Source organism: Taudactylus pleione, unplaced genomic scaffold (genome assembly GCF_031769625.1).
Source record: "Taudactylus pleione unplaced genomic scaffold, aTauple2 ptg000628l, whole genome shotgun sequence".
Lineage (NCBI taxonomy): Eukaryota > Metazoa > Chordata > Amphibia > Anura > Myobatrachidae > Taudactylus > Taudactylus pleione.
Window position 1 is genome coordinate 1,428,520 of NW_028285030.1, and position 10,202 is coordinate 1,438,721.

Sequence of the window (10,202 nt, forward strand, 5' to 3'; positions counted from 1 at the left end):
CCTGAGGCACAGAAATGTAACACCGCCATTAATTGCGTAAGTGCTGGTATTGCTGTAGGACTGTCAATTTGCCGCTCAAGATCACTCTATTAATGAGAGAGTGTCTATGATGATTTTTGGAGGAAGACGGTATCATCGTAAAACCTCATCATCGGGCATTCCAAAAAGGGTGACATGTGTTCTAAATATCTTGGGCCTTGCACGCCTACGATGCCTATGCCTGGGACGAGATTGAGGTTGGTCGGGTTCTGGAAGCATGGCCAAAACAATATGACCAACATCAACCTGAAATGGGAAGCCAGGTAGTTATTTTTTTTAAAAAGGTAAAAACAAAAATATACTTATCTTAGGTTAAAAATCCAAAGATGCTTACATGCCGGGGTATTGTCATGAGTGCAACAACCTACATTTCCAAAATTTAAATTCCGGTTAGTTTTTTTGTTGGACATATTTGATTCTTTAACCAAAAACAAAATGCGTTAAAAGATAGGGGGGAAAACACATTATTTCGAAAATAAAACCTACATTGAGAGGCCCAAAAAGAATGGGCAAATTTCTACCCAAAAAAACAGTAGTGCGCTAAATAGTTCGCATTTGGCGAAGGAGAATAAGGAAACATTAGTGCGCTAAATAGTTCGCTTGCTGGCATGTTTTCGGCAGCGGATCGCTGCAAGTAAGTTTTTTTTTTGGTTTGTCGGATTTGTTTTATGCCCTATCTGCGTGTGCTTGTTTACAGTATAGCCCTGTTTTTTTTGCAGCCCTAGCTGCGTGTGCATGTTTGTTTCTAGTCTCGCCCTGTTTGTTTGTTGCAGCCCTATCTGCGTGTGCATGTTTGTTTTCAGTATAGCCCTGTTTTTTGACATGTCTGTGTGTGCATGTTTGTTTTCAGTCTAGCCCTGGTTTTTTTTTTGGACATGTCTGTGTGTGCATGTTTTCCTGTTTTAGAATGTTTGTTATTTTTGGGGTGTTGGAAATTTGGCTTCCACACCCCCCCTTCCCTAAAAAAATTTACAAATTTTTCATTAATCATTTAGGGGCTGAACGCAGAATCCTGGCTCGCCGCAGAGTTCGGCGCCGGGCTCGGCCCCTGTCGCCGACGACCAACCCGAGCCCATCTCCCAAACCTTCCCCCAATTCCCCCTCCACCCCTGCCCAGCCAATAGGTGAGGCCCCTCCCTCTCCCAATTTGCCCCACCCCCAAAATTCACCCTCCCCTCCAACCCCCCCTCTCTTTTCTTCACCCTCCCCTCCAACCCCCCTCTCTTTTCTTCACCCTCCCCTCCACCACCCCCTCGATTTTCCAGATCCTCCACAATTTCAGCCCTCTCCCCTCCCTCAACCCACCAGCACTGGCCCACCTCCAAGGAGGAGGTGGATGGAGTTCAACCAAGACCATCCAGCCCAATGACCGGTATGTTTACCTTTCTTTTGTTGTAATAAATCATTTTGAATTGGATATACAATGTTTTGTATATTTTCCACTGATACATCTCACACATGTGAAAACACTCATTCTTTGGGTTTTGTGCTTTACCCTAACAAGGCTACTGTGTCCTTTTTGGTTCGCCTTTTTGTGTGTTCATTTATAAATTATTATTGATACCATCTTAGCATTTGCCTGGACTTTTTTTTTTTTAACACCAAACTGGATCTTGTTTGCAACTAGATTTATTTGTTTAGTTTGTTTTTTACACTTATAATGTAAGGTGGCATTTCATTAAGGATCCCTTTTTTTTATACCAACAGCGGACCAGAGGCGGATGCATGCTATGCAGGAGGGCTTGGCCGCCTTGCGAGGCCACATTATTTCGATGCTCGTGGTCCTCGACCACATGTCGGCGCTCCTTCGGAGCTGATTTTTTTTGTTTGTTTGTTTATCAAAATAAAATAGCGTTGTACGTTAACGAGTCTCATTTCTTGTCTGAAAATATTTCATTGTTTAACCTTCTAGAAGTCCACTATTTGGTCATGTTCTTTAAAGTAAGGTAAATTAGATTGTACAAAGCGCTAGAAAGTATGTAAGCTGCCACATTAAACACCTCACCATACCAATAGGTTTGTGGCTAAACCAACAGTTTGTGTTTTTTCTTGTGGTGGGTAATGTAAATAGAAACTGAAACCTGCTTAGGCCTCTTTTTTATCAAACTACTGATTCACCCTAAGACCTTTGTTGTTTTTTCTAAGCCACAAAGCATGTTCAAAGACTTTACAATTTCACACATTACAGGATTCAGCATTATGAAAGGTGGCATTTTGGGAGACAGGTTACACGTGCTTGTAATGTGTAAATAAACAGTCTTTTGAACGGAAAACAAAACTTTAATACACAGCAAACACAAACAGAAAGTGAATTGTGACAAGCAATTCACACAGTGAAAACACGCTACAAAAAACAACCTACACCAAACGCAAAAAAAACAAACAACACTCAAGAACTGTTGAAATAAGTAGCAGGCCAACATGAATCCACAAATGAGGCGATGAAATAATTTTACAACAAGTTAGTTCCAATGTGGCCACATGTAGACAATTTAGTGGATCAGGTAGTAGGCATCGTTTTTACATGGTTTGAAAAGGAAGACAAGAACAAAAATTGAAAAACAAGATTAAAAAGGCACATTACAATCGTACATGTAGACATTGGGACAATTAAGTAAAGGTTTGACAATAATTACCTGAAAAAGCGGGCCACCACATCATTGCATATGGCCCCCCCACATACTGACCTCCGACCAACCTCGGGGGGGCCATCCTCAGGTAAGGCATCCTCTGGCTGCATTGGGACACCACTCCTTATGGCGATGTTGTGAAAGATCCCAGACAGGACCACAATTTTCAAAACCATAGCCGGCAAATACATGAGTTCGCCACCAGAGCGGTGGAGGCATCTGAATCGGCCTTTTAAAATACAGCACTCCACCACCTGCCTGGTGGCTGTAAGTGCGGAATTATACTCACTTTGTGGCCCTGGTGTGGTAGCCAAATAAGGAGTGAGCAGCCAGGGCGTGCAAGGGTAGCCACTGTCTCCTGTGAAAAAACAAAACAAACAGTCAGGATCACTGTGTAGCAAGCTTTGCAATGGTTACAACTAAAGGTCTCCACTTACCCAGAATCCACGCATCACCAGCTTGTAGGTTGTTTAATTTATGCCAAATCCCTGATTGCCGGATGACGAATGAGTCATGTGCACTCCCGGGTAATTTTGCATTCAGGGACAGGATCTGGAGGGAGGCATCACATACCACCATTACATTAAGGGAGTGATAGTGCTTTCGGTTCCTAAAAATTGCCTCCAGCCATGCTATGTGAGTACCATCCACAACCCCTATGATGTGTGGGAAGCCAGCTATTTGGTAAAAATTGGCCTTCGTCACACTAAGGGAACCCATATCCAATGGCATGTTAATAAAATGATGGAGGTGCTTGAAAAGGGCCTCCCTCACTGCCCTCAGGATCCTTGAAAATGAGGATTGCGAGATTCCTGCCACTATTCCCACCGTGGTTTGAAAGGATCCTGAGGCACAGAAATGTAACACCGCCATTAATTGCGTAAGTGCTGGTATTGCTGTAGGACTGTCAATTTGCCGCTCAAGATCACTCTCTATTAATGAGAGAGTGTCTATGATGATTTTTGGAGGAAGACGGTATCATCGTAAAACCTCATCATCGGGCATTCCAAAAAGGGTGACATGTGTTCTAAATATCTTGGGCCTTACACGCCTACGATGCCTATGCCTGGGACGAGATTGAGGTTGGTCGGGTTCTGGAAGCATGGCCAAAACAATATGACCAACATCAACCTGAAATGGGAAGCCAGGTAGTTATTTTTTTTAAAAAGGTAAAAACAAAAATATACTTATCTTAGGTTAAAAATCCAAAGATGCTTACATGCCGGGGTATTGTCATGAGTGCAACAACCTACATTTCCAAAATTTAAATTCCGGTTAGTTTTTTTGTTGGACATATTTGATTCTTTAACCAAAAACAAAATGCGTTAAAAGATAGGGGGGAAAACACATTATTTCGAAAATAAAACCTACATTGAGAGGCCCAAAAAGAATGGGCAAATTTCTACCCAAAAAAACAGTAGTGCGCTAAATAGTTCGCATTTGGCGAAGGAGAATAAGGAAACATTAGTGCGCTAAATAGTTCGCATTTGGCAAAGGAGAATAAGGAAACATTAGTGCGCTAAATAGTTCGCATTTGGCGAAGGAGAATAAGGAAACATTAGTGCGCTAAATAGTTCGCATTTGGCGAAGGAGAATAAGGAAACATTAGTGCGCTAAATAGTTCGCATTTGGCGAAGGAGAATAAGGAAACATTAGTGCTCTAAATAGTTTGCATTTGGCGAAGGAGAATAAGGAAACATTAGTGCGCTAAATAGTTCGCATTTGGCCCTTGAAAAACCAAGGAAAAATATTTGCAAATAACTGACGCTATATTTAGTGTTAATACATGATAAGAAAATAAAAACATAAGACATTAATGTTCCAAATATATGCGAAGACCCACACATCAAATTCGTCAAATAATGTTAAAAACAAACTTACCAAAAGTCGAACAATAAGTCACAGTCCAAAAACTTCTCTGGGGCCAAGCCAAAATAACTGGAAAAAAATTAATAAATATTAAAATGAAGAAATTCGGATTGTAGATCCCTTGTTTTTTAAAGGACATGAAAAAAATACTTACTCACAAAAAAAACAACAAAAATATCCGCAATAAAAAAAACGAACGCAAAATATCCAACAAAAATAAAGCACCAACTACACCTCCAAAAAAAGCCTCACAACCACTAATCCCGCCAACAATCCATGACTACACACGATACCTCCAACAATCAACACCCGCCACTTCGACTCGAGTAGCCCATATCCATAAATAGTTTTCTTTTTTCACGCTCAAATTAAGGACGGATCATAGGAGTGCACAATCAATGATGCGAACCAAAAATAAGGACGCATGTATAAATACGTCACGGAAAATCCAAAACGGTCTGGTGTAGTTCAAGTTGTTTTGATCAAAATGTCTACAGACCAGCAAAACGATGAACCAAGAGGCGCCCGGTAAGTACTTCTCTCTTTCTGATTAAAGGATTAGTTAGACCCCGAATTTAGAGACAGTTGGACATGTAAATGATAATATTTTATGATCTAAAAGGTGTGGAGGATGCCATGGAAGAGGCTGCTGGGCCGAGTATGCCAACCAAAGAAAGCAAAAAAAAAAGACAGCCACAATTCACAAGAAAGAAGATGGAGGTTTTGGTTCAAATGTGTGTTGACACCCTGCCACAGGCAGATCGGAATATGGGTTCAAGCCAGAAGTGGAAAATGTGGGAGGAGATAGCCAGTGCTGTCAATAGGGTGGGTGAGTTTGAACGTCTAGCCTGGGATGTCAAACGCCGGTACGTAAAAACTAAATTTTTCATATAAGTGGTTACAGGGCCAAATACTGCAGGAATAATGCTTTTTTTTTGACCCACAGATGGACCGATTATAAATATCGGCTAAAACAAAAACTGGCAGAGAGGGCTAGGCATGCAAGGGGGACAGGTGGGGGTCCCACCCCTGTGTCATTGGAGCTGAATGACTTGGAAGAGCTGGCACAGGGGTGTGTGCAGTAGGAGGAGGTGTTTGGCGTGTCCAACATGGATACGGACATGCCAGACTTTGCAGCTCCTCATGTTGTCCCAGGTAAATGTTGTTATGTTACCAACTCAAAAATGTGTTTGTGACAATATGTAGATTGTAATGTTCCTCTTTTCTCATTTTTCTCACAGAAGCACAGGCGGATGAGTCTGCTCCAGAAGGGAGCCTTGGCCGCAGAATTTCTGCTGGCTCTGCAGGGGAGGAAGCAGTAGATCCGGCTGGGGACCCTGCAGAAGCCAGTCCAGGGCAATCCCACTCGCAGGCAGTGGCCCTCCTCACGGAATCCAATTTTAAATCGGATCACCACCCGGAGATTCTGCTGAGGATGGATGCCAGTCTGCTACGGGTGGCGGAGGCCATGGAGCAAAATGCTGCGGCCAACGTGACGATTGGTCAGGCCCTGTCGGAAAATGCCAGGGCCAACATCCGAATTGCCAATGCCCTGGAGCAGCTCATTCGCCAGCACATGGTGGAGCCGGCCTGCCTTCCTGCCGGAACATCAGGATCCTCCACCTCTGGCACAACAACAGCCATCCCTCCAAATGTGCCTAGCCCTCTGCCTAGTCCAGAGGCCACAACATCTGCCTCTGGAGAGGCCAGCCCAAGGACATCCCGGACCCGGTCAGGCTCCCACCCTACCCCAGCCAAACGGGGCAAAAAGCGATGACAGCACTGGCTAATTTTCCCACAATCCTTCTGTGCTTGACCCATATTCCTTAAGGGCCAAAACTTCCCTCTCCTTTCTTGTGAATTGTTTTTAATGTGTGTTATTTTATTTTGGCCAAATGCCATTCTTGTTTTTTATTTCATTATGTCATTTTTTGTGACGTTATCCAGACCTGCAAAGTGGCCAATGGCCTGGAAAAACAAAAAATGTGTTTTCAAAAATTCAAATTCTTCACCATTGTATTGTGACATTATTCCAAAAATGTTTTTTAGGTAATCCCGGCACCCAAAAAATTAATTAAAAAAACAAAAACAAAAAAACTAAAGGGTTAAAAACCATTTGGGAGTGTAAAGGCACACTTTTCCATTAAAAAATGTTGGAGAAATTTCCGTTAACATTAAAAATGTAGAAAAAACACAAACATGATGACAATATTGTTGCAATAACATAAACCCAAAAACAAAAAAAATAAATACATTTTGACAACAAAAATGGTACACTAATTGATTGTCTAATCCTGAAATTAGCAGCTGAGTATTTCACCTGCGTACGGTTTTGTGCTTCCACCCAAAAAATAGTTGCTAAACACATTACAAGCAAGTTTTGTAATCAAAGTTGATTGCTTGTCTGTTTAAAAATAAAACATCGATGAAACATCGAGGAGGCACGGGGAGGGGGACGAGACCATTGCCATTGTGGTAGAGTATACCAGACCCCAAGCTGTACAAGCAGTTTGAACGGAAAGTGGATCAGACAGTGACGTATGACTCGTTCCGATCACATTTGCCGTTCGCATGAGATAATTTAGGGACGCCCACAAAATGCCTCGACACGCCTGCGTTTTCCCATCTCCACCCCCATCACCGCCCAAAAACGGCCTGTTCTGTCAATCACATTTGACAGGTCACTTCCTGTTCGCTATTTGACGAACGACTAAAAAAAAGATCGCAATCAGCCGTACGCACATGCGCTGTGTAACACCGGCGCATGCTTGGTTTCACAACATCGGAACGCTACGAGCGTACTGCTGCTTACGAGCGGCTCTGAATGAGGGCCTTAGTGAATATACCTACAATGTGATAAAAGTGATAATAATAAACAATTTGTTTACATAAAACAGACATAAAAATCGATCAAAGGGCCTGCACACAGCAATAGCAGCGATAAAAGCTTTATTAAAATATTATAAAGTGCAGTGTGCTGTATAAGCATATACCATAAATATGTTATTCATAATAAGAATCTCAAATAAAATAAAAATAACAATGAATAGATAACGCATAAACACTGATCATATGTTTAGAATTCAGACAATAAATAATTCTTTAAAATATAAAAAGAATTATTAAAAAAGTAAATGCTTATCTGGATATATGGTAAAAGTTCACCAGGCACGAAAGAGGCAGCTTTCCAATGCGTTTCGTCCTTCAGGGACTTTATCAAGGGGTGTTGCTGTCATGGGGTGTCTCTTACTTATACCCCCATTGATGAGGACTGATTAATACATTATGCAAAATTATATTGTGACATCACTTCCGGTTCGTGATTAAGTAATTGTGATGCTCTGAGGATATTCCTAATTGGACTGAAGTGATCATCACTTCAAATGATTAGTTCCATAAAGAGGTTCCATGTGGAAGTGTCTATATTCAAAGATGCTTTTATTCTAAAGATTGTGGACGCGGGACCCACTTCCGGGTCTCCGCGTCACTTCCGCCCATACATATTACTGCCTTCCACCTGTCTCCTGGTCCCGCTATGTGCACGCGCCCTCCGTGATGCTGGCAGCGTCCTTCGCCGCCCTGTTCTTATTCAGTGTCCATTCACCTCCATGCGGCTTCGCATATGCGTATGGCCCTCATGTGGAGATCTTCAATCTCTGCGATCACAGTGTACATCCCGTTCTCGGCCGCCATTTTATTGAAGTCCATTGGATGTAGACAGCAAATGACACTAGTCCTTTTCTCCAAGTTACCATTTGATTTATGCCTAAAAACTATGGTAAAAGAACAGTGTTAGATTAGGCATATACATTATTTCTCCAGGTCGAAAATGCAGATAGAATTAAGCCTATATCTACATGGGCACATATAAATATGACAAGTGGACATATGAACAATAACGGGTATGTTATATTAGCTAGTTTAGAATCCACAAAAATGGAAAACGTGATGGTAGAGAAAGTTAAAACAAGTTTCAATATCATATAGTTTCTTCTAGATGCAGTGCGTATAATAGTGCAGTCATTTAGTTTCTTCTAGAAAAGCACTACTTTGTAATCCATATTTCCAGACCAAATGTCCTAAGTAAAAAAGGCTCTTCATTTTAAACATATTATTACTAATATGCCTCTCAGGTAGCCAGTAAAATTCCTTCACTCGTGCGCCCCTAGGCATATGTGCAATAATATCTACAGCACCTGGTATTCCCTGGAGGTCCCCCATCCAAGTACTAACCAGGCCCAATTATGCTTAGCTTCCAAGATCAGACAAGATTGGGCATTAACATAATGGTCTGGCTGTAGGTATCAAAACAGCAATTTTCGTCCTTTTAGAATCGACCATCACAGGAATGGGGCTCGTAACTTTCATTAAAGCCATATGGAGTCAGAGTGTTCAATTCAAAAATCCAAAACATCTCTCTTCTTGATAGTTTATTCCATAAGTCACCTCCTCTCTCACCAAGAGTGCCATGTTCGATTGCTTTAAATGTCAGATGTTCTGGATTAGATCCGTGATGTGAAATAAAATGCTTAGAGACGGCATGTCCTTCCACTTTGCTTCTTATACTTCGGATATGTTCCTGTATTCTTATTTTGAGTGGTCTCTTAGTTTTTCCCACATATTTAGTACCACACTTGCATTCCAAAATATATATGACAGACGTTGAGTTGCAATTCATGTCGTTTTTTATTTTGAATTCCTTAGTGTTATCAAAATTAGAAAAAACCTTCCTTTGTGGATGTAGATATTTACATATAACACATCGTCTGCATTTATAACTGCCCAGGCATTTCGGTAGTATTTGGCTTTGTTTAATATCTATATTCTTAATCATACTAGGTGCTAAAGAGTCTTTTAGGTTTCTCCCCTTTCTGAACAGTATCTCTGGTTTAGGGGGCAATATCTCCTTTAGTACAGGGTCTATCTGGAGAAGGTGCCAATGCTCATGTAGAGATTTGCAAATATCTTTCTCATGTCCATTATATTTGGTGGTGAAGGGTGCTATAGTTCCACTGCGGTCATCATTGGTTTTGTATCTCAAAAGTTCTTTTCTATCCAGATTCCTTGTTTTGATTTCTGCTTTTGATAGAAGTTCTCTAGGATATTCTCTCTCTATAAATCTTTCCTCAAAGGTCTGTATTTGTTCATCACAGTCTTTTTCTTCAGTGCAGTTTCGTTTGACCCTATGGAACTGGGAACACGGAATGTTTTATTTCCACTTCTTTTGGTGTCCGCTCTTCTAGTGTACATAGCTATTAGTATCCACTTCTTTAATGTCATTTTTTGTTCGGATTACCGCTCCTTCACCTATCAGAATTAGGTCTAAGAATTCTATAGATGTTTTATTAAAATGGGACGTGAATTTCAAATTCATATCATTGTCCATAATGTACAATAAAAACTGTTTAAAATCCTCTTCCGATCCTTCCCAGATCATTAAAATATCATCTATGTACCTCTTATAAAAGACAATTTTTTCCTTAAAAGGGTTATTCTTATATACAAACCGATTTTCCCAACATCCCATAAAAATATTAGCAAAACTTGGGGCAAAGACAGTACCCATTGCAATGCCACATGTTTTAAAATAATTGTGATTCAAGATAAAATACATAAGATCACATAAAATTTTTTGATGTGTGGCACTGATGGACTTATCCTTCT

At 40.9% G+C, this 10,202-nt stretch overlaps 1 pseudogene; it reads right to left on the reverse strand.

The window, feature by feature from the left end:
* Positions 1-8,722: 8,722 nt before the first annotated feature.
* Positions 8,723-8,841, reverse strand: LOC148479242 (5S ribosomal RNA; annotated as a pseudogene).
* Positions 8,842-10,202: the final 1,361 nt, after the last annotated feature.